This window comes from Rattus rattus, chromosome 5 (assembly GCF_011064425.1).
Source record: "Rattus rattus isolate New Zealand chromosome 5, Rrattus_CSIRO_v1, whole genome shotgun sequence".
NCBI classification, from domain to species: Eukaryota; Metazoa; Chordata; class Mammalia; order Rodentia; family Muridae; genus Rattus; species Rattus rattus.
The window spans coordinates 83,771,355-83,796,697 of NC_046158.1; the positions used below are offsets into that span (position 1 = coordinate 83,771,355).

The 25,343-nt window shown below is 39.2% G+C and overlaps 1 protein-coding gene across 1 annotated transcript in view; it reads right to left on the reverse strand.

Moving 5' to 3' along the window:
• Positions 1-25,343, reverse strand: part of Elp4 (elongator acetyltransferase complex subunit 4) — a 195,591-nt gene that overhangs the window by 160,298 nt on the left and 9,950 nt on the right. The gene's annotated exons all lie outside the window — the stretch shown is intronic.

Below are 25,343 nucleotides of genomic sequence, written 5' to 3' on the forward strand. Positions count from 1 at the left end.
TATGATAGAAGAAATCAATATATTGGTCAAAAACTCAAAATCTAAAAAGTTCATGACACAAAACATCCAGGAAATTTGGGACACTACGAAAAGACCATACCAAGGAATGATAGGAATAGAAGAAGATTCACAGCTCAAAGGCCCAGCAAACATCTCCAGCAAAAACATAGACGAAAATATACCTAAGCTAAACAGGTGCCTATAAAAGTACAAGAAGCTTACAGAACACCAAATAGATTGGACCTACCACATAATAATTAAAACACTAAATATACAAAGCAAAGAAAGAATTTTAAAAGCAGCAAGGGAAAAGGCCAGTTAACATATAAAGTCATATCTATCAAAATTATACCTGATTTCTCATCTGAGACTCTAAAGATAGAAGGGTCTGGGCAGGGTGAGCAGACCCTGAGACCTCACAGATGTCAGCCTAGTAAAACTTTCTGTCAACACAGATAGCGAAACCAAGATAACATATTCTATGATTAAACCAAATTTCAACAATACCATTCCACTAAACCAGCCATAGAGATTACTAGAAAGGAAACTCCCAACTCAATGAAGCAAGAACACACAGGAAATAAATAATTTCACACTGTTAAAACCAAAAGAAGACACACACACACACACACACACACACACACACACACACACACACACTCTACGACCAACCAATATAAAAATAACAGGAAGTAACAAACTGGTCATTAATATCTTTCAACATTAATGGACTCAATTGCCCAGTAAAATGTCATAGGCTAACAGAATGAATGCTTAAACAAAATCTGCCACATACCCAACAATGCTTGTGTGACCAAAAGCCAGAGTCAAGATAGCCCATAGACGAAAAGATCTTTACCAATCCTACAACAGATAGAGGCCTTATATCAAAAATATAAAAGAACTCAAAAAGTTAGACCGCAGGGAGACAAATAACCCTATTAAAAAATGGGGTTCAGAGCTAAACAAAGAATTCACAGCTGAGGAATGCTGAATGGCTGAGAAACACCTAAAGAAATGTTCGACATCTTTAGTCATCAGGAAATGCAAATCAAAACAACCCTGAGATTTCACCTCACACCAGTGAGAATGGCTAAGATCAAAAACTCAGGTGACAGCAAATGCTGGCGAGGATCGGGAGAAAGAGGAACACTCCTCCATTGTTGGTGGGGTTGCAGACTGGTACAACCATTCTGGAAATCAGTCTGGAGGTTTCTCAGAAAATTGGACATTGAACTGCCTGAGGATCCAGCTATACCTCTCTTGGGCATATAACCAAAAGATTCCCCAACATATAAAAAAGACACGTGCTCCACTATGTTCATCGCAGCCTTATTTATAATAGCCAGAAGCTGGAAAGAACCCAGATGCCCTTCAACAGAAGAATGGATACAGAAAATGTGGTACATCTACACAATGGAATATTACTCAGCTATCAAAAACAACGACTTTATGAAATTAAGTGAGGCAAATGGTTGGAACTGGAAAATATCATCCTGAGTGAGCTAACCCAATCACAGAAAGACATACATGGTATGCACTCACTGATAAGTGGCTATTAGCCCAAATGCTTGAATTACCCTAGATGCCTAGAACAAATGAAACTCAAGACGGATGATCAAAATGTGAATGCTTCACTCCTTCTTTAAAAGGGGAACAAGAATACCCTTGGCAGGGAGAGAGAGGCAAAGATTAAAACAGAGACTGAAGGAACACCCATTCAGAGCCTGCCCCACATGTGGCCCATACATATACAGCCAGCCAATTAGACAAGATGGATGAAGCAAAGAAGTGCAGAAGTGTAGATCGCTCCTGAGAGACACAGCCAGAATACAGCAAATACAGAGGCGAATGCCAGCAGCAAACCACTGAACTGAGAATAGGACCCCCATTGAAGGAATCAGAGAAAGAACTGGAAGAGCTTGAAGGGGCTTGAGACCCCATATGTACAACAATGCCAAGCAACCAGAGCTTCCAGGGACTAAGCCACTACCTAAAGACTATACATGGACTGACCCTGGACTCTGACCTCGTAGGTAGCAATGAATATCCTAGTAAGAGCACCAGTGGAAGGGGAAGCCCTGGGTCCTGCTAAGACTGAACCCCAGTGAACTAGACTGTCGGGGAGGCGGAAATGGGGGGAGGGTTGGGAGGAACACCCATAAGGAAGGGGGGGGAGGGAAGGGATGTTGCCCGGAAACCAGGAAAGGGAATAACACTCGAAATGTACATAAGAAATACTCAAGTTAATAAAAAAAAAAAAAAAGATAGCCCATAGACACAGTATAATACCAAATACTACTTGTCTTTAAAAAATAGTAATAAAATGACTCTTAGTAAAAAAACAAAAACAAAAACAAAAACAAAAAAAACAAAACAAAACAAAACAAAAAACCCACATCTCAGTAATAAAGACAGTGATTATCTCAAAATAAAGGGTTGGAAGAAAGTTTTCCAAGCAAAGAGACCTAAGAAACAAGCTAGAGTAGCCATTTCAATATCTAATTAAAATAGACTTCCAACCAAAAGTAATCACAAGAGACAGGGAAGGATGCTTTGTACTCATCAAAGGAAAAACCCACCAAGAGGATATCTCAATTCTGAATATCTGCTCCAAATGCAAGGGTACCCATATTCATAAAAGAAATATTACCGCTTCCTGGTTGCTGCCGCCGCGGAGAGCCCGTGGGCAGCACCCCACGAGCGAACTTGAGCCTTGGGACCACAGGTAAGACCAACTTATCTGCTGCAAGTGACTTGCCTGGTGAAATCAGGACACACAGAGGCAGAATTCCTCTAGGACCGGGCACTTCCTGTGTTTACCGGAAGTCCCACACCCGCGGATCCCGGCCCGCAGCAGCTCTCTGCTCCCAGACCCCGTGGGAGAGAGACCTCACCGCCTGGTCAGGTGGGCACTCCTGAGGCTGCAGAGCGGAAGAGACCACCAAGACTGCCCACCCCTGCCCACATCCCTGGCCCAAGAGGAAACTGTATAAGGCCTCTGGGTTCCTGTGGGGGAGGGCCCAGGAGCGGCAGGACCCCTGCCTGAGACACCGCCGGAACCTGAAGGAAAGAGACCGGATAAACAGTTCTCTGCACCCAAATCCCGTGGGAGGGAGAGCTAAACCTTCAGAGAGGCAGACACGCCTGGGAAACCAGAAGAGACTGCACTCTGCACACATTACTGATTCCAGAGGAAAACACCAAACTCCATCTGGAACCCTGGTGCACAGAGGCTCCCGGAAGGGGCGGCGCAGATCTTTCTGGTTGCTGCCACTGCGGAGAGCCCGTGGGCAGCACCCCGCGAGCGAAATTGAGCCTCGGGACCACAGGTAAGACCAACTTTTCTGCTGCAAGTGACCTGCCTGGTGAACTCAAGGCACAGGTCCACAGGAACAGCTGAAGACCTGTAGAGAGGAAAAACTACACGCCCGAAAGCAGAACACTCTGTCCCCATAACTGACTGAAAGAGAGGAAAACAGGTCTAAAGCACTCCTGACACACAGGCCTATAGGACAGTTTAGCCACTGTCAGAAATAGCAGAACGAAGTAACACCAGAGACAACGTGATGGGAAGAGGCAAGCGCAGGAACCCAAGCAACAGAAACCAAGACTACATGGCACCATCGGAGCCCAATTCTCCCATCAAAACAAACATGAAATATCCAAACACACCAGAAAAGTAAGATCTAGTTTCAAAATCATATTTGATCATGATGCTGGAGGACTTCAAGAAAGATGTGAAGAACTCCCTTAGAGAACAAGTAGAAGCCTACAGAGAGGAATCGCAAAAATCCCTAAAAGAATTCCAGGAAAACATAAATAAACAAGTAGAAGCCCATAGAGAGGAGTCACAAAAAATCCCTGAAAGAATTCCAGGAAAACACAATCAAACAGTTGAAGGAATTAAAAATCGAAATAGAAGCAATCAAGAAAGAACACATGGAAACAACCCTGGATATAGAAAACCAAAAGAAGAGACAAGGAGCTGTAGATACAAGCTTCACCAACAGAATACAAGAGATGGAAGAGAGAATCTCAGGAGCAGAAGATTCCATAGAAATCATTGACTCAACTGTCAAAGATAATGTAAAGTGGAAAAAGCTGCTGGTCCAAAACATACAGGAAATCCAGGACTCAATGAGAAAGATCAAACCTAAGGATAATAGGTATAGAAGAGAGTGAAGACTCCCAGCTCAAAGGACCAGTAAATATCTTCAACAAAATCATAGAAGAAAACTTCCTAACCTAAAAAAGAGATACCCATAGGCATACAAGAAGCCTACAGAACTCCAAATAGATTGGACCAGAAAAAAAACACCTCCGTCACATAATAGTCAAAACACCAAACGCACAAAATAAAGAAAGAATATTAAAAGCAGTAAGGGAAAAAGGTCAAGTAACATATAAAGGCAGACCTATCAGAATCACACCAGACTTTTCACCAGAAACTATGAAGGCCAGAAGATCCTGGACTGATGTCATACAGACCCTAAGAGAACACAAATGCCAGCCCAGGCTACTGTATCCTGCAAAACTCTCAATTAACATAGAAGGAGAAACCAAGATATTCCATGACAAAACCAAATTTACACAATATCTTTCTACAAATCCAGCACTACAAAGGATAATAAATCGTAAAGCCCAACATAAGGAGGCAAGCTATACCCTAGAAGAGGCAAGAAACTAATCGTCTTGGCAACAAAACAAAGAGAAGAAAAGCACACAAACATAACACATCCAAATATGAATATAACAGGAAGCAATAATCACTATTCCTTAATATCTCTCAACATCAATGGCCTCAACTCCCCAATAAAAAGACATAGATTAACAAACTGGATACACAACGAGGACCCTGCATTCTGCTGACTACAGTAAACACACCTCAGAGACAAAGACAGACACTACCTCAGAGTGAAAGGCTGGAAAACAACTTTCCAAGCAAATGGTCGGAAGAAACAAGCTGGAGTAGCCATTCTAATATCAAATAAAATCGATTTTCAACTAAAAGTCATCAAAACAGATAAGGAAGAACACTTCATATTCATCAAAGGAAAAATCCACCAAGATGAACTCTCCATCCTAAATATCTATGCTCCAAATACACGGGCACCTACGTACATAAAAGAAACCTTACTGAAGCTCAAAACATACATTGCACCTCACACAATAATAGTAGTAGATTTCAACACCCCACTCTCATCAATGGACAGATCATGGAAACAGAAATTAAACAGAGACGTAGACAGACTAAGAGAAGTCATGAGCCAAATGGACTTAACGGATATTTATAGAACGTTCTACCCTAAAGCAAAAGGATATACCTTCTTCTCAGCTCCTCATGGTACTTTCTCCAAAATTGACCATATAATTGGTCAAAAAACGGGCCTCAACAGGTACAGAAAGATAGAAATAATCCCATGCGTGCTATCGGACCACCACTGCCTAAAGCTGGTCTTCAATAACAATAAGGAAGAATCCCCACATATAATGCGGGAAATTGAACAATGCTCTACTCAATGATAACCTGGTCAAGGAAGAAATAAAAGAAAGAAATTAAAAACTTTTAGAATTTAATGAAAATGAAGGTACAACATACCCAAACTTATGGGACACAATGAAAGCTGTGCTAAGAGGAAAACTCATAGCGCTGAGTGCCTGCAGAAAGAAACAGGAAAGAGCATATGTCAGCAGCTTGACAGCACACCTAAAAGCTCTAGAACAAAAAGAAGCAAATACACCCAGGAGGAGTAGAAGGCAGGAAATAATCAAACTCAGAGCTGAAATCAACCAAGTAGAAACAAAAAAGAACCATAGAAAGAATCAACAGAACCAAAAGTTGGTTCTTTGAGAAAATCAACAAGATAGATAAACCCTTAGCCAGACTAACGAGAGAACACAGAGAGTGTGTCCAAATTAACAAAATCAGAAATGAAAAGGGAGACATAACTAGAGATTCAGAGAAAATTCAAAAATCATCAGATCTTACTATAAAAGCCTATATTCAACAAAACTTGAAAATCTGCAGGAAATGGACAATTTCTAGACAGATACCAGGTACCAAGTTAAATCAGGAACAGATAAACCAGTTAAACAACCCCATAACTCCTAAGGAAATATAAGCAGTCATTAAAGGTCTCCCAACCAAAAAGAGCCCAGGTCCAGATGCGCTCAGTGCAGAATTCTATCAGACCTTCATAGAAGACCTCACACCAATATTATCCAAACTATTCCACAAAATTGAAACAGATGGAGCACTACCGAACTCCTTCTATGAAGCCACAATTACTCTTATACCTAAACCACACAAAGACCCAAAAAAGAAAGAGAACTTCAGACCAATTTCCCTTATGAATATCGATGCAAAAATACTCAAAAAAATTCTGGCAAAAAGAATCCAAGAGCACATCAAAACAATCATCCACCATGATCAAGTAGGCTTCACCCCAGGCATGCAGGGATGGTTTAATATACGGAAAACCATCAACGTGATCCATTATATAAACAAACTGAAAGAACAAAACCATGATCATTTCATTAGATGCTGAGAAAGCATTTGACAAAATTCAACACCCCTTCATGATAAAAGTCCTGGAAAGAATAGGAATTCAAGGCCCATACCTAAACATAGTAAAAGCCATATACAAAAACCAGTGGCTAACATTAAACTAAATGGAGAGAAACTTGAAGCAGTCCCACTAAAATCAGGGACTAGACAAGGTTGCCCACTCTCTCCCTACTTATTCAATATAGTTCTTGAAGTTCTAGCCAGAGCAATCAGACAACAAAAGGAGGTCAAGGGGATACAGATCGGAAAAGAAGAAGTCAAAATATCACTATTTGCAGATGATATGATAGTATATTTAAGTGATCCCAAACGTTCCACCAGAGAACTACTAAAGCTGATAAACAACTTCAGCAAAGTGGCTGGGTATAAAAGTAACTCAAATAAATCAGTAGCCTCCCTCTACACAAAAGAGAAACAAGCTGAGAAAGAAATTAGGGAAACGACACCCTTCATAACAGACCCAAATAATATAAAGTACCTCGGTGTGACTTTAACCAAGCAAGTAAAAGATCTGTACAATAAGAACTTCAAGACACTGAAGAAAGAAATTGAAGAAGATCTCAGAAGATGGAAAGATCTCCCACGCTCCTGGATTGGCAGAATTAATATAGTAAAAATGGCCATTTTACTAAAAGCGATCTACAGATTCAATGCAATCCCCATCAAAATACCAATCCAATTCTTCAAAGAGTTAGACAGAACAATTTGCAAATTCATCTGAATAACAAAAACCCAGGATAGCTAAAACTATCCTCAACAATAAAAGGACTTCAGGGGAATCATATCCCTGAACTCAAGCAGTATTACAGAGCAATAGTGATAAAAACTGCATGGTATTGGTACAGAGACAGACAGATAGACCAATGGAATAGAATTGAAGACCCAGAAATGAACCCACACACCTATGGTCACTTGATTTTGACAAAGGAGCCAAATCCATCCAATGGAAAAAGATAGCATTTTCAGCAAATGGTGCTGGTTCAACTGGAGGTCAACATGTAGAAGAATGCAGATCGATCCATGCTTATCACCCTGTACAAAGCTTAAGTCCAAGTGGATCAAGGACCTCCACATCAAACCAGACGCACTCAAACTAATAGAAGAAAAACTAGGGAAGCATCTGAACACATGGGCACTGGGAAAAATTTCCTGAACAAAACACCAATGGCTTATGCTCTAAGATCAAGAATCGACAAATGGGATCTCATAAAACTACAAAGCTTCTGTAAGGCAAAGGACACTGTGGTTAGGACAAAACGGCAACCAACAGATTGGGAAAAGATCTTTACCAATCCTACAACAGATAGAGGCCTTATATCCAAAATATACAAAGAACTCAAAAAGTTAGACCACAGGGAGACAAATAACCCTATTAAAAAATGGGGTTCAGAGCTAAACAAAGGATTCACAGCTGAGGAATGCCGAATGGCTGAGAGACACCTAAAGAAATGTTCAACATCTTTAGTCATAAGGGAAATGCAAATCAAAACAACCCTGAGATTTCACCTCAGAGCAGTGAGAATGGCTAAGATCAAAAACTCAAGTGACAGCAGATGCTGGCGAGGATGCGGAGAAAGAGGAACACTCCTCCATTGTTGGTGGGATTGCAGACTGGTACAACCATTCTGGAAATCGGTCTGGAGGTTCCTCAGAAAATTGGACATTGAACTGCCTGAGGATCCAGCTATACCTCTCTTGGGCATATACCCAAAAGATTCCCCAACATATAAAAAAGACACGTGCTCCACTATGTTCATCGCAGCCTTATTTATAATAGCCAGAAGCTGGAAAGAACCCAGATGCCCTTCAACAGAAGAATGGATACAGAAAATGTGGTACATCTACACAATGGAATATTACTCAGCTATCAAAAAACAACGACTTTATGAAATTAATAGGGCAAATGGTTGGAACTGGAAAATATCATCCTGAGTGAGCTAACCCAATCACAGAAAGACATACATGGTATGCACTCATTGATAAGTGGCTATTAGCCCAAATGCTTGAATTACCCTAGATGCCTAGAACAAATGAAACTCAAGACGGATGATCAAAATGTGAATGCTTCACTCCTTCTTTAAAAGGGGAACAAGAATACCCTTGGCAGGGAATAGAGAGGCAAAGATTAAAACAGAGACTGAAGGAACACCCATTCAGAGCCTGCCCCACATGTGGCCCATATATATACCAGCCAATTAGACAAGATGGATGAAGCAAAGAAGTGCAGAAGTGTAGATCGCTCCTGAGAGACACAGCTAGAATACAGCAAATACAGAGGCGAATGCCAGCAGCAAACCACTGAACTGAGAATAGGACCCCCATTGAAGGAATCAGAGAAAGAAGTGGAAGAGCTTGAAGGGGCTCAAGACCCCATATGTACATCAATGCCAAGCAACCAGAGCTGCCAGGGACTAAGCCACTACCTAAAGACTATACATGGACTGACCCGGGACTCTGACCTCATAGGTAGCAATGAATATCCTAGTAAGAGCACCAGTGGAAGGGGAAGCCCTGGGTCCTGCTAAGACTGAACCCCCAGTGAACCAGACTGTTGGGGGGGGCGGCAATGGGGGAGGGTGGGAAGGAACACCCATAAGGAAGGGGAGGGAAGGGGATGTTTGCCCGGAAACCGGGAAAGGGAATAACACTCGAAATGTATATAAGAAATATTCAAGTTAATAAAAAAACAAAAGAAATATTACCTAAAGCTTAAATCATACATTGAACCCACATATTAATAGTAGGAGACTTCAACACCTTACTCTTATCAATGGACAGAAGCTAAACAGAGAAATAATGAAACTAACAGAGGTTATGATTAAATGAACCTAACAGAACATTCTGCCTAAAGACAAAAGAAATATACCTTCTTCTCAGCACCTCACAGAACCTTTTCCAAAACTGACTTTATAACTGGTTACAAAGCAAGCCTCAACAGATACAAGAAGATTTAAATAACCCCATCAGATTACCATGGATTAAATCTGGAATTCATCAACAATAGAAACAACAGAAAGCCTACATACTCATGTAAACTGAACAACTCTTTACTTAATGATCACTGGGTCATGGAAGAAAAATAAAAAAATTAAAGACTTGGTAGAATTCAATGAAAATGAGGACACAGCATACCCAGAACTGTGGCACACTATGTAGACAGTGATGGGGGAAAGTTCACAGCACTAAGTGCCCTCATAAAGGAGGTGGAGAATTCTCACACTAATGTATTAAAAGTAAACCTGAAAGCTCTAGAAGGAAGAAAAAAAGAAGCAAACACACCCAGGAGGAGTAGTTGGCAGGAAATAATCAAACTCAGGCCTGAAATCAATCAATTAGAAATAAGAGAACAATACAAAGAACTAACTAAACCAAGAGCTGGTTCTTTGAGAAAATCCAACAAGATAGACAAACTCCTAGTCAAACTAACTAAGACGTAGAGAGACAGTGTGCAAATTAACAAAATCAGAAATGAAACAGAGACATAACAACAGACACTAAGAAAAATCAAAGAATCATTAGATCTTACTTCAAAAGCCTATACTCCACAAAAATGGAAAATCTAAATGAAATGAATGACTTTCTAGACAGATGCCAATTGCTGAAGCTATATCATGACCAGGTAAGCTATCTGAATAGCCCTATTAACACTAAGGAAATAGAAACAGTCATTAAAAGTCTCCCAACCAAAAAAAGTCCAGGGCCAGATGGATTTAGTACAAAATTCTATCAGACTTCAAAGAAGAGCTAATGCTAATACTCTTTTAACTATTCCACAAAATAGAAATAGAAGGAATACTGCCAAACTCATTCTCTGAGGCCACAGTCATCCTGATACCTATACCACACAAAGACTCAACAAAGAGAATTTCAGAACAATTTCCATCATGAACATTGATGCAAAACCACTTAATGAAATACTAGCAAACTGAATATAAAAATACATCAAAGACATCTTCTATCATGGTCAAGTAGGCTTAATTCCAGGGATGCAGGGTTGTTGGTTCAATATTAGAAAGTCCATCAACATAATCCACCATGCACACAAAATAAATGAAAAACAAAAAACAAAAAACACAAAAGAAAAAAACCCACATGATCATTTCATCAGATGCTGAAATAGTCTTTGAGAAAATCCAATACCATTCATGTTAAAAGTCTTGGAGAGATCAGGGATACAAGGTACATAAATAAACAAAATAAAGGCAGTATACAGCTAGCCAATAGCCAAAATAAAGAGAAACTTAAAGCAATTCCACTAAAAATTGGGATAAAATAAGCTGTCCATTCTCCCCCATCTCTTCAATATAGTACTTGAAGTTCTAGATATAGCAATCAGACAACAAAAAGAGGTCAAGGTGATACAAATTGGAAAGGAAGAAGTCAAAGCATTGCTATCTGCAGATGCTACGATAGTATATATACATAAGGACTCCAAAAAATTGTACCAGAGAATTCCTACAGTTAGTAACACTTTCAGCAAGGGAAGTACCTAAATTCACAACAGCCATGAATTACATAAAACATCTTGGTGTAACTCTAACCAAGCAAGTGAAAGACCTATATGACAAGAACTTTAAGTCTCTGAAGAAAGAAATTGAGGAAGAAATCAGAAGATGGAAAGATCTCTCATGCTCATGGATCTGTAGGATTATCATAGTAAAAATGTCCAAATGGATTTAACAGATATCTACAGAACATTTAACCCAAAAACAAAAGTACCTCATGGTACCTTTTTCAAAATTGACCATATTATTGGTCACAAAACAACCCTTCACTGACACAAGAAGACTGAGAATACCATGCACCCTATCAGACCACCATGGCCTAAAACAGGTCTCCAATAACAGCAAAAGCAACAGAAAACCAACATACACATTGAGTGAAAACTGAACAACTCTCTACTCAATGATAGTTGGGTCAGGGATGAAATAAGAAAGAAATTAAAGACTTTCTGGAATTTAATGAAAATGTTGACACATCATACCCAAACTTACGGGACACAATGAAAGCAGTGCTAAAAGGAAAATTCATAGCACTAAATGCTGGTAAAGAAACTGGAGAGATCTTACACTAGCAACTTAACAGCACACCTGAGAGATATAGAACAAAAAGAAGCAAACTCACTCAAGAGGAGTAGATGGCAGGAAATGTCAAACTCAGGGCTGAAATCAAACAAATAGAAACAAAGAAAGCAATACAAAGAATCAGCAGAACCAAAAGCTGGTTATCTGAAAGAATCAACAAGATAGATAAACCCCTAGCCAAACTACCTAAAGGGCTCAGAGGCAGTTAACAAACTCAGAAATGAAAAGGGAGACTAACAACAGAAACGGCGGAAATTCAACAAATCATCAGATCCTACTACAAAAGCCTATACTCAACACAATTGGAAAATCTAGATGAAATGCATGGTTTTCTAGACAAATACCAAATACCAAAGTTAAATCAAGAGCAGGTAAATTTTTCTTTATAATCAAGGTTAATGCCATTTTAAAATACAAGGATTTCCCTTTGTTTCCATTTTACAAATGGATCTTCTATATATTTTCTCTAATGCAAAATTGCTTCTTTCCAGGAATGTGCCTTTTCCCCCCTTTTATAGGATATTTTTTTTATTTACATTTCAAATGTTATTCCCTTTCCCAGTTTCCAGGACATAAGCCCTGTAATCCCATCCCTCCATCCCCCCTGTATTTCTGTTCCCATGATCTGTCCATTGATGAGAGTGGGGTGTTGAAATCTCCTACTATTATTGTGTGAGGTGCAATGTGTGCTTTGAGCTTTAGTAAGGTTTCTTTTACGAATGTAGGTGCCCTTGCATTTGGAGCATAGATATTTAGGATTGAGAGTTCATGTTGGAGGATTTTTTCTTTGATGAATGTGAAGTATCCTTCCTTATCTTTTTTGATGATTTTTGGTTGAAAATCGATTTTATTCGATATTAGAATGGCTACTCCAGCTTGTTTCTTAGGACCATTTGCTTGGAAAGTTGTTTTCCAGCCTTTTACTTTGAGATAGTGTCTGTCTTTGTCTCTGAGGTGTGTTTCCTGTATGCAGCAAAATGCTGCTTCCTCTTTACATATCAAATCTGTTAGTATATGTCTTTTTATTGGGGGAATTGATTCCATTGCTGTTAAGAGATATTAAGGAATAGTGATTATTGCTTCCTGTTATTTTTGTTGTTAGAGGTGGAATTATATTTGTTTGTCTCTCTTCTTTTTGTTTTCATTGCTAGACTACTTTCTCGCTTTTTCTAGGGTGTAGTTTTCCTCCTTGTGGAGTTTTCCATCTATTATCCTTTGTAGCGCTGGATTTGTAGAGAGATATTGTGTAAATTTGCTTTTGTCATGGAATATCTTGGTTTCTCCATCTATGTTAATTGAAAGTTTTGCTGGATATAGTAGCCTGGGCTGGCATTTGTGTTCTCTTAGGGTCTGTATGGCATCTCTCCAGGATCTTCTGGCTTTCATAGTCTCTGGTGAGAAGTCTGGTGTAATTCTGATAGGTTTGCCTTTATGTGTTATTTGACCTTTTTCCCTTACTTCTTTTAATATTCTTTCTTTGTTTTGTGCATTTGGTGTTTTGACTATTATGTGACGGGAGGAATTTCTCTTCTGGTCCAATCTATTTGGAGTTCTGTAGGCTTCTTGTATGTTTATGGGCATCTTTTTCTTTAGGTTAGGGAAGTTTCTTCTATAATTTTGTTGAATATATTTACTGGTCCTTTAAGTTGGGAGTCTTCACTCTCTTCTATACCTTTTAGCCTTAGGCTTGATCTTCTCATTGAGTCCTAGCTTTCTTGGATGTTTTGGGCTAGGAGCATTTTGCATTTTACATTAACTTTGACAGTTGTGTCCATGATTTCTATGGTATCTTCTGCCCCTGAGATTCTCTCTTCTATCTCTTGTATTATATTGGTGATACTTGCATCTATGACTCCTGATCTTTTCCCAAGATTTTCTATATCCAGGGTTGTCTCCCTTTGTGCTTTTTTTACTGTTTCTATTTCAATTTTTAAATCCTGGACAGTTTTGTTCAATTCCTTCACTGTTTGGTTGTGTTTTCCTGTAATTCTTTAAGGAATTTTTGTGATTTCTCTTTAAGAGCTTCTACTTGTGTACCTGTGCTGTCTGTATTTCTTTAAGGGAGTTATTTATGTCCTTCTTAAAGTCCTCCATCACCATTATAAAATGTGATTTTAAATCCAAATCTTGCTTTTCCGGTGTGTTTAGATATCCAGTATTTGTTTTGTTGGGAGAACTGGGCTCTGATGATGCCAAGTAGTCTTCATTTCTGTTGCTTAGGTTCCTGCGTTTGCCTCTCGCCATCAGGTTGTCTCTGGTGTTAGCTTTTCTTGCTCTCTCTGACAGTGGCTTGACCCTCGTATTAGGCCTGCATGTCAGCACTCCTGTAGACCTGTTTTCTTCCAGCCAGATCTGGGAACAGAGAGTTCTGTTCTCAGGTGTGTAGACACTCCTGGTGACTGTCTTTCAGCACAGGCAGAAACCCGGAAGGTCCTGCCCCGACTGCTCCTAGGTCCCTGTGCCTAGGGGTCACAGATGGCACTAGATGATTTCCTCTTGGGTCAGGAATATGGGCAGAAAGTAGTTGTCTCCTTTGAGTTTTTCAGGAGTGTCCGCATTTCTGAGGGTCCAGTTCTCTGTCCCATGGGATTTGGGTGCAGGGAGCTATGTGACTGGTTCAGTTCAGTTCCGGGCACAGGCAGAAACCAGCAGGTTCCTCTTGCTGACTATTCCTATATTCCTGTATCCAGAGGCACTATGCAGTTTCCTCTTGGGCCAGGGATGTGGGCATAAGTAGGCAGGAGTGGCAGTCTGTCCTGCAGTCTCTGGATTGTCCATACTTCTGGGAGTTCAATCTCCCACATTGGATTTGGCACAGGTAAACTTTCTAAATGGGCCCATATCCCATAAGGAAATACAGGAAGTCATTAAAAACCTCCCCACTAAAAAAAGCCTAGGGCCAGACAGCTTTAGTTTGGAATTTTACCAGACCTTCAAAGATGACCTGATACCAATATTCCTCAAAGTATTCCATATAACAGAAACATAAGGAAAACTACATAATTCATTCTAAGAAGCCACAATTACTCTGATACCTAAACCACACAAGAACCCTAACAAAAAAAGAACTTCAGACAAATCTCACTCATGAATGTCGATGCAAAAATACTAAATAAAATTCTTGCAAACTGAATCCAAGAGCACATCAAAGCCATCATTCACCATGATCAACTAGGCATCATCCCAGGGATGCAAGGTTGGTTCAATATATAAAAACCCATTAACATAATCACCAAATAAACAAACTCAAAGAAAAAAAATCACATGATCACCTCCTTAGCTGCAGAAAAAGCATTAAACAAAATATGAAACACCTTCATGTTAAAAGTATTGGAGAGATCAGGAACTCAAGGCCTATGCCTAAACATAATAAAAGCAATTTACTGCAAACCAGCAGTTAATATCAAATAAAAATGGAGAGATACTTGAAGTAACCCCACAAGACAAGGATTCCCACTCTCCCCATATCCAATCAAGTACCAGCTAGAACAAGACAACAAAAAGAGATCAAGGGGATACAAATTGGCAAAGAAGAAATAAAAGTATCACTATTTGCAGATGATATGGTGTATACTTAAGTGACCCCAAAAATTCTACCAGAGAACTTCTACAGCTGATAAACAACTTCAGCAATGGCCAAATAAAAAAATTAACTAAAATAAATCAGTAGTCTTCCTTTATACAAACAATAAACAGGTTGAGAAAGAAATTAGGAGAACAACTCCCTTCACAACAGCTACAGATGATATAAAATATCTTGAGGTAACTAACCAAACAAGTGAAAGATCTGTATGATAAGAATTGCAAGTCTCTCAAGAAAGAAATCAAAGAAGATCTCTAAAATGGAGAGATCTCCCATGCTAATGGATTGGCAAACAGACAGGTTGTTCAATGGAATAGAATTGAAGACCCAGAAATTAAATCACACATTTATGCACACTTGATCTTTGACAAAGAAGCCAAAAATATACAATGGAAAAAAGAAAGCATCTTCAATAAATGGTGCTGGTCTCATTGGTCGTCTGTATTTAGAAAAATGAAAATAGACCCATATTTGTCACCATGCATAAAGCTCAAGTCCAAGTGGATCAAGGACCTTCACATAAAACCAGATACATTCAATCTAATGGAAGAGAAAGTGGGAAAGAGCCTTGAACTCATTGGCACAGGGGGAAATTTCCTAAACATAACTCCAATGGCTCATGTTCTAAGATCAAGAATTGATAAATGGCACCTCACAAAACTGGAAAGCTTTTGTAAGGCAAAGGATATTGTTAATAAATCAAACCGGCAACCTACAGATTGTGAAAAAATCCAATAAAGGGCTAATATCCAAAATATATAAAGAACTCAAGAAGCTAACTACCAAAGCAAACAAACAAAACCAAACAAAACCAAAACAAAAAACCCCAAACCAAACCAAAACAAGAAGAAGAAGAAGAAAAAAACCCCAAACAATCCAATTAAAATATTGGGGTATAGAACTAAACCGAGATTTCACAACAGAGAAATCTTGAATGGCTGAGAAGCACCTAAAGAAATGTTCAAAGTCCTTAGTGATCAGAGAAATGCAAATCAAAACAACCCTGAGATTCCACCTTACACCAGTTAGAATGGCTAAGATCAAAACCTTAGATGACAACATGTGTGGAAGATGAGATGTTGAGAAACAGGAACACTCCCCCATTGCTGGTAAGATTGCATACTGGTATAATCTGGAAATCAATTTGAAGATTCCTCAGAAAATTAGAAATAGACCTACCTAAATGCCACACTTGGGAATATATCCAAAAGATGCCCTACCATGGCACAGGGGCACGTGTTCCACTATGTTCATAGTGGCCTTATTTGTAATAGCCAGAAGCTGGAAACAACCCAGATGTCCCATGATAGAAGAATGGATACAGAAAATGTGATTCATTCACATAATGGAAAACCACTCAGCTACTAAGAGGGAGGACATCCTGAGGTTTGCAGCCAAATAGATAGAACTAGATAGTATCATCCTGAGTGAGGTAACTCAGACCCAAATGACATGCAAGGTATGTTCTCACTAATAAGTGGATATTAGTCAAAAAAAAAAAAAGTACAGAATATCCAAGATAGAGTCCACAGAACTCAAAAAGGTGAGGACTCCTCAGTCCCTTTGGGAAGGAGAAGAAAGCAACCACAAGAGGCAGGGAGGGAAAGACAGGGGAGGGAAAGGAGATGGGGTTGGGGGAGAGGGGAATATGATATGGTATTGGGTACAGAAAGGACTGAAGATCTGAGTGCCAGCAGAAATAATGGAAATGGCAACCTTGGGAGGAAGGAGGTTGGGAGGGTCCTCCACAGTGTACCAAGACCTGGGAAGTGAGAGACTCTCAGGACTCAAAGTGGGGGGACCCTAGATGAAATGTCCTACAGTGGGAAGAGGGAACTTGTTGAGCCCACCTCTAGCAGAAAGACAGGGAGGGCATCAAGTAAGGAATGGAGTTGCTATCTCACAGTCAAAACTCTGACCCATAATTGTTCCTGACTGAAAGAACTGCAGGGATGAAAATGGAGAGGAGCCCGAGGAGAAGAAGGTCCAGAGACAGGCCCAAAGTGGGATCCAGCTCAAGGGGGTGAGGGGCAAGGCCTGAGCCCATTACCGAGGCTATGGGGTGCTCACCAAAAGAGAGCTATCATGACTGCCCTCCAAAAGACCCAACAAGCAGCTGAAAGAGTCAGATGCAAATATGTGCACCCAACCAATGAACAGAAGCTCCTGACCCCTCTGTTGAATTAGGGAAACGCTTGAGAAAGCTGAGGAAGAGGGCAAGCCTGTAGGAGGATCAGGAATTTCAATTAACCTGGGCCCCTGAGATCTCTCAGACACTGGATCACCAACCAGGCAGCATACACCAGCTGATATGAGGCCTCCAACATATATAGCAGAGGACTCCTGGGTCTGGGTTCAGTCAGAGAAGATGCACCTAACCCTCAAAAGACTGGAGGGCCCAGGACCTTTAGAGGTCTGGTATTGTGAGTGGGTTGGGGACAGCCTTGTGGAGACGGGGTGGGAGGAGGTGAGGAGGTACAAGATGTGGAACAATTGGAGGGTGGACCGGGAGGGGAATAAGATCTGGAATGTAAAAATATATAAAAAATTAAAAAAAATCCATTTTACCAGAAGGAATCTACCCATTCATTGGAATCCCCGTCGAAATTCCAACACAGTTCTTTACAGATCTGGAAAGAACAGTTTTCAACTTCATATAGAAAAGCAAAAAGCGCAGAATAACTAAAACAATCCTGATAACTAAGAGAACTTCTGGAGTTGTCCCTATCTCTGACTTCAAGCTGTAATATAGAGCAATATGAATAAAAACTACATTTATTAATATTAAAACAGACAAGTTAATCAATAGCATCGAATCAAATAACAGGAAGTAACAAATTTGCCTTAATATCTCTCAGCATCAATGGACTCGATTCCCCAGTAAAAAGACACAGGGTAGTCGTTATTTATACAAATATCAACGGAATGTCTACACTGACAAGTTGTTGCTGATACTTATAAACATTTTGCTGCAAATGGCAGTGTTTTCCAGGGTGGGGTTTTTCAATGTAAGAATGCCATTGATTTTCATAGGTCTGGCAGTATTAATTCATATCCTTTTCAGATAGAGGTGGTAAAATGCAGCAAAGTTCAGCTCTCTGTCCTCACCCTCCTAACAATGAATCTGTACCCCAAGGTAAAATCCTACATGCATGAAGTCTTCAGAGGGAATAAGAGATAAAAATATTACCAGTTGTACCAAATCCCTGGAGAGTCACTAAACTAAACACATATGGAACAACAAGACTGCATGGCAGTTAAATACAACTCTCAGGTCTCATCTAAGAAAACAGAAGCTTCTGTGTGCAGAAGACAGAGACCACTACAGATCTGTACAACTGTTCAAATTCAGAGGACAACCACCCACATGGTGCTCATTCATCACCAAGTGAGGCACTGTCACAAGAATCCCTATCCCCGAGCCTGCCCGAATTCAGGAAGTAAGTTTGTTAAGAAGCAGAAAGTCAGGACATGGCTGTAAGGTAATGTCTTCTCCATACGGCAGAGAGCTGCAGCCATGAAGTGATAGCAGTATGGTCTAAACAAGACCTGGACGATGCCAACATCAGTTCCGCTCTTACATTCTTCCTTTTCTTTCTTTCACTTAACCTTTGTTTTTCATATTTGCTCCTTTTCCTCCTTGTTCAATCTTGTTATTTATGATGTTTTCGTTTTCCTCCTCTGAGTAGTATGCATGCTCAAGAGTAAAAGGATCCTCTAAATAATAATGAAAAAAATACCCAAACCCGGATGTGTGAAAATCATAACACAAGAATAAACATGAAAAAGCAAAGTAATACAACTTTCACGATCAAAAATACTTAACTTCTGAGTTCAAAGACATTGAAAAGGGCAAAGTGCTGAATGAGGATTTTAAAAGTGAATGGGTTAAAGGACAGTGACTTCAACAATAATACACAAAGAGATAAATTCAATAATACTAAGGGTGTAGTATACTATATTCAGACAGCTTTCCTGAACTTGGCAAAAAATGGAGCCCCTTTCATTAATGGGGCTTTCTCTTCTCTGCCTGATTTAAGGAACCTGACCTCCAATATTCTATCTGAGGAATGTAATGTCATATAATCCTTGGTGAAATTACAGGCTTAATGCCCCGGAACCTTGGTACACACACACACACACACACACACACACCCCTCTTGATTCACGCTAACCTTTACTCATACTAAAGTCAATCACTAAGCAGAACTTTCATCTTGTCCTTGTACTACTACTCAGAAACGATTCTAAATGGATAACTACCCAAAATGTAAAAGCTTGAAACAATAAAATTATCACAAAAGACAAGAAATACTTTTAACTTTGGTGTAAGCAAAAGTTTCTTAGGGCATACACATATAAATCAAAACAGAAAACCCTGGCCAGAGGGCTCAGCAGGTAAAGGCACTTAGAGCCAAGAGGATATGCAGGCAACCCCAGAGCTCGCACAGGAGTAGAGACCTCCTATAGATTATCCTCTGACTTCCCCACTAGTGTGTGCCCGCACACATACATATACATAAAGGAAATGAACAAATCATGATTTTGAAAGGTTCCAGTATGTAACGTTAGTACTCAGGAACGTGCAGCAAGAGGAATGCAAATGGGAGGAAAGTTTGGACTCCTAAGGGAGATCCACAGAGAAGAATAACACAAACAAACAAAAAATAAAACAACAACAACAGAATTACAATCAAAACTAAAACCGAACCCTTGCAGACTGCAAATATTTGCAATAAATCCATGCCAGACATAGGATTAGTACTCAAACTATCTACTATAGAAGTAAGAACAAGATGTAAAAACACTGCTCACAAAATACATGTATGGATGGCTAACAAACAGATTAAAAGATGTTTAATCACACATTGGCATCAGAGGATGCCAAATGAATTGAGAAGTCATTATATTCCATAGGAATGTCTGCAATCGAAATCCAAATGGTTGCAAGGACATAGAACAAAGCATTCCTGCATTACCAATGCAATGGAAGAGAGTAGATGCACTTTGGAAAACAGTCTGTAAGTATCTGATGAAGCTAAGCAAGTCCTTATAATTGGACCCGGTAATTTTAGGTGAGATGAAAATAGATGTTCAGAAATAAACCTATAAAAATGCTTATATTAACTATTTCAGAGTAATAGTCAAACTTTGGAAACAATGTGTTTGTTAACTAGAGAACAGAGTGACAGATAATATATTCATAACTTGAATACCATGAAACAACAAAAAGTTATACACACAAGCAACAACATAGATGAATAATAACATATGCTATGAAAACACACAGATCCAAAGGAAAGTACAGAATATGATTAATTTTATATGCTATCCTGGAGATAATGAAACTGATCTTGAGAGATAGAAGTAGGAAGATCTTGGGTGTTTGGAGCCAGGGAACTGATTCAAGTAGACATTTTGGAGTGATAGAAATGTATTCTCTTGATTGTGCTGGTTATGTGAGTATACATTTGGAAGAAGTCACTAAAATAATAGACATGAAATGTGCACATGTTGTTAAATACAGTTTTAATTAACACTGACTAAAACTAAGGTGTAACTAAAATACCACACATTCAGTTATTCATAAACACTATCACAGAGCAAATCCTTGATCAAGGTACAGCAGACGTAATGGACTAGCTGTATATATGAAAAGATGTAGCTACTTAGGTAAGACTATCAAAAGTGAAAATCTTCATATATTTAAGTCAAAATATAAGCTTTATATGAATAAGAACCCTTTATAAGAATCTCAGTGTGCAAAGGAAAGTAAGGCACTTGTGTTGTCTGCACTGCTCACACGTGACAGGTGAAAAGCTGGAAGTGAGTGTGATGATTAACTCAGCTCTAACAGGGCTGAAATGTCCAATGCTAACTTTTAAGAATTTGCCTCCATTCAACTTTTCAACAAAGTAAAAGTTCACATTTTCAAAAAACTTCAAATAATTATTCTTAAATAAGATTATAAATGCAAGTGTTTAAACTGAAGCTACTATAAATCAATGATGTACAAATAAACCTGATAAATAATTTAAATTCCAAGATAATTATTTTGATATGGAAAATTTAACCTTCAAAAATTCCATTCACCACCCGACTATCCTTGCATGATCATAGTTAAAATGCTCATGTATTTTCTGCATAGGTTTTCTTACTTGGTTACAGTTACTGATATTCATTCCCCATCTTTCTTCGTGCTACATAACATTCTTCGTAGTCTTCTAGTTTAACATTATATAACATCTCACAAATGTTATGTGTCACATTTATTTGTCCCTCTTGGTATCATGGACATTTCTAGCACTCTCAGGCTTTGCTGCTGTTAAATGCAGAAACATAAGAGTCCCCCAAACATGTCCAGGGCCGAGCTCAATAATTCATTATGTTCCTCTACCAAATATGGCCCTCTTGGTTTTCAGAAAGTCGAGATTTATATGCGATACCTTTTCTCTCTCTTTCTTGCCTATATACCTGACTCTTCATCCTGAAAATTCTACTGAACTCAATTTCAAACTATTTCTGCAACTTAATTACCTTTCTTCATGCTGATGTTTCTCCCCTAGACATGGTGCAAAACCTCTTGCCAGGGTAACCACAACTGCTTCTTAGTTATTCCATCGACTCAAATCTTCTTCAAGACAGTTGTTCCCCAATACCAGTTCCAAGAGCATCCCCACCATGGATGCCTGAGACCATATACTATCCTAGCCTTTAGGTGGTGCATGTCCTAATCCCTATCCTCCCATGCACATGCATTTATACATTCCTATCATAAAACTTAGTAAATCAAACACAATGAGAGATTATCAACATTAACTAACAACAGAACAGAACAAGTAAAACCTTAGTATAATAAAGTCATGTGACAAGGATCTACCTGTCCTAAAATATTTTATTGTTTCACCTCTTCTCTTAAAGGAAATACTTCACAACCTTTCTTTAGCATATTCAAATTGTAGGTTTCAGTACTCTTGTTCCCTGGGGGCCTTTATTAAGTAAATTAGGGATACTGAAGACAAGTACTGTGATAGATGACTGACAGTCACTGTGATAACTATTAAGTGACTAATGGGAGGGTAGCAGATGCAGTATGGCTATGAGTTAGTCATATTCCAGGCATGATGTGGGGGGGGACAAGATGAGATTTTATCATGCATCTCAGAACAGCAGGTGATTTAATATGCATTAATTGATTGTTTCTGGAGTTTTTCATTTAATTCTTTTGGACCATATGAGACTGATGCTGTTTTGCGGAAGGTGAAACAGAACACAAAGGAAACTACTATGGTAGCTGACTATTCTATTACTCTACATAAAAATCTTTTTGGTGGTTTCTCCTTTTGTTAATGGTAGAAAAAAAACTAAGCCCTTTAACCTGGTCTATAGGCTGTGTATCATTGTGACCAAAGACCAGAGCTTAATACACACAAATAAATGTATGTGTGTCAAGAGGTTTAGTAAAAATAAGACACCTTCTGCCTTTAAAATGTATGTGACTGCTATTGAACAACTTTTCAGTGAAGAAACACTCTTCAATTGGAAAAATAAAAATATACGCAAAGTTGAGGACACAGTAAAACACACAGAAAAGCAAAGCCTCAAAGCTCATCAGGTTGTATCTGTTTCTTTCTCTGCTGCCCTCTCCTCAGACACTGCTGCAGGTACACATCAAGATAGTCACTGCTGCCCACCATCCTGCTGCCTCTTACAAGACATGCCCAATTTGCATAAATTTCTCCAAAATAATTCTCAAGAAGCTTCCCTCAAGGTGCTTTTGAACACTCCAGCTGTATCAGCTTCTAAGATACAAAACTGTAATTTCTCCATAGAGCTAATGGGTGACTATGACAGTTAAGCCTAGTGCCAAGCATGTAATATATATATTGAATATCTGTATTATTAATGAAGAGAGAAGTTACAACAACAACAAAAAATCTGTCTTGTGAATCAGTCACATATACTATAATGTAAAAATGCATACACACACACATACACGGTGGGGGTGGGGTGGGGTGCTGAAAATGATCAAGTTTGTGAAATAAATTTTGAGGTTGCTTAATAGCATTTGATCAATCTGCTTAGTGAATTGCCAGAATGCTGGGCAACAGCAGTTGGTGAAGTGAAACTGCCAAAAACAATGTGGCCTAAACAAATCATCTAATTCTTATGTTCACTGGACGTATGAACGTAAGACGACACTGTCAGACTTAGGGCCTAAAGCTATCTTAAATGGAAAGAGATGAGATTTAAATCTCCTTAAAACCAACTGCACTTTCTCTCTCTCTCTCTCTCTCTCTCTCTCTCTCTCTCTCTCTCTCTCTCTCTCTCAAACATTGTCAGACAATGTTAGCTTGGAGTACACAAACTAAAGTATCTTTGGAAGAGAGTGACTGAGATGGAGAAGGGAGCTAAAAGTACGTTAAGAGATAAATAGAATATTTAGCTTAAAAAAAAAAAAGAGTCCCAAGAGACAATGCAGAGCTGCCTTAAATATTGATGGGCTATACTGTAGGCATAGAACTATGCCTGTGCTTTATATCCATAATGTAGAAAAAGGCCTGGTTATGGGTAGAAGAAACAGGCTTAACTTTTTACCCCACAATATGAAATTTTCAGTGATCTGCCCCATCTTTCCAAGTAGACTTTTCTCAAAATTACTTCTTACTATTTTATGCTTGTCTATGTTGCTGAATACCTGAATATTCATATCTGCCTATGGCAGTTGTGATGGTTCATGTTGCTTGTCAACTTTACACAATCTAGAATCACCTGGGAAGTAAGTCTCAACTGATGGTCTACGTAAATTGGGTTGACCTGTGGGCATGTATGTCTATGGAAGATCTTCCTGATTATGTTAACTAGGGTAGGAAGGTCAACCCATTGTGGACAGCACTGAGAGAGGTGGAGGTAGGGCAGTTTTACCAAGACAGTTTTAGACAGACTGTCTAGACTCAGGCGAAGACCGAGTGAAATGAAGGAATGAATGAAAAGAAGGCAGAAGATTAGAACTTACTGCCAAAGTTAGTATGAGTCTAAGCAGAGCAATTTACACAGAAGTCTAGAGAAGCTAGATTGAATCAGTCAGTTTGGAAGATTACATTGAATGGAGACTAGAAGCTTCCAGCTCTAGGCCTAGGGATGGTTAGAACAGTGAAATGTTCTGGGCTCAGAACAAGCCACGTATTCATGCATCTTGAGTTGGCTCTCATCTAAACCCTCCATCAGAGGAAATAAAAGAAACATTTACACCTGGAATTGTAAGCCAAAAAAAAAAAAATACCTCTACTGTTTTTGTGTTTGACTGGTTATTTTACCGTATCAAGACATATGAGGGACTACACAGATGGCTCAGTAGTTAAGAGCACACAATGAATGCTCTTACAAAGGACCCAAGTTCAATTCTCAGAACTTATATTTGGAAGTCCCAGCTATCTTTAACTACATGTACCACTCCCCCCTGCCCACCACCCACCTCACCATGGTTTAAGAATATTGGGCTTTTATTTTCTTCTATTAATATTACAGAAGAAGAGATATGAAATGTTGAGGCCAGGTTTTCTAAGCAAAAAAATAGGTATTTCTAATCACTGTGGTATATCTACAATTACAAGGAACAGTTAAAGCATTGGTTTGAAAAAACATCCAAGTTCAGAGAAACATCCAAAACACTTCTGGTCTCCACAGGCACCTGCACTCACATGCACCCCCACCCAATATGTGTGTGTGTGTGTGTGTGTGTGTGTGTGTGTATATATTTGAAAGTAGTAAAAATAATCTTTTCTAAAAATGGAAATACAAGTAGGGCAGAAATTGGTATAGAGAACAGGGCCATTGCTGTGCAACTTTGGAAACTGTTTTGAAAGGAAATGTAGAAGTCTTTAGAACTTTGGGCTAGAAAAGCATTGAGTGCCATGAGGCTGTTCTTATGGGAGCTTGAAAGATAAGAATGCTGAGAGGTATGTGAATAGTGGAGGCCTGGCTCACAAGGTCTCAGAGAACAATGACACTACTGGAAACTGGGATAGGCCATTTGTGTGATATTTTGTACAAAATACTGGCTGCTTGAGTTAGGTTAGCACTTAAAGAGTTAGCAGTTACCTTT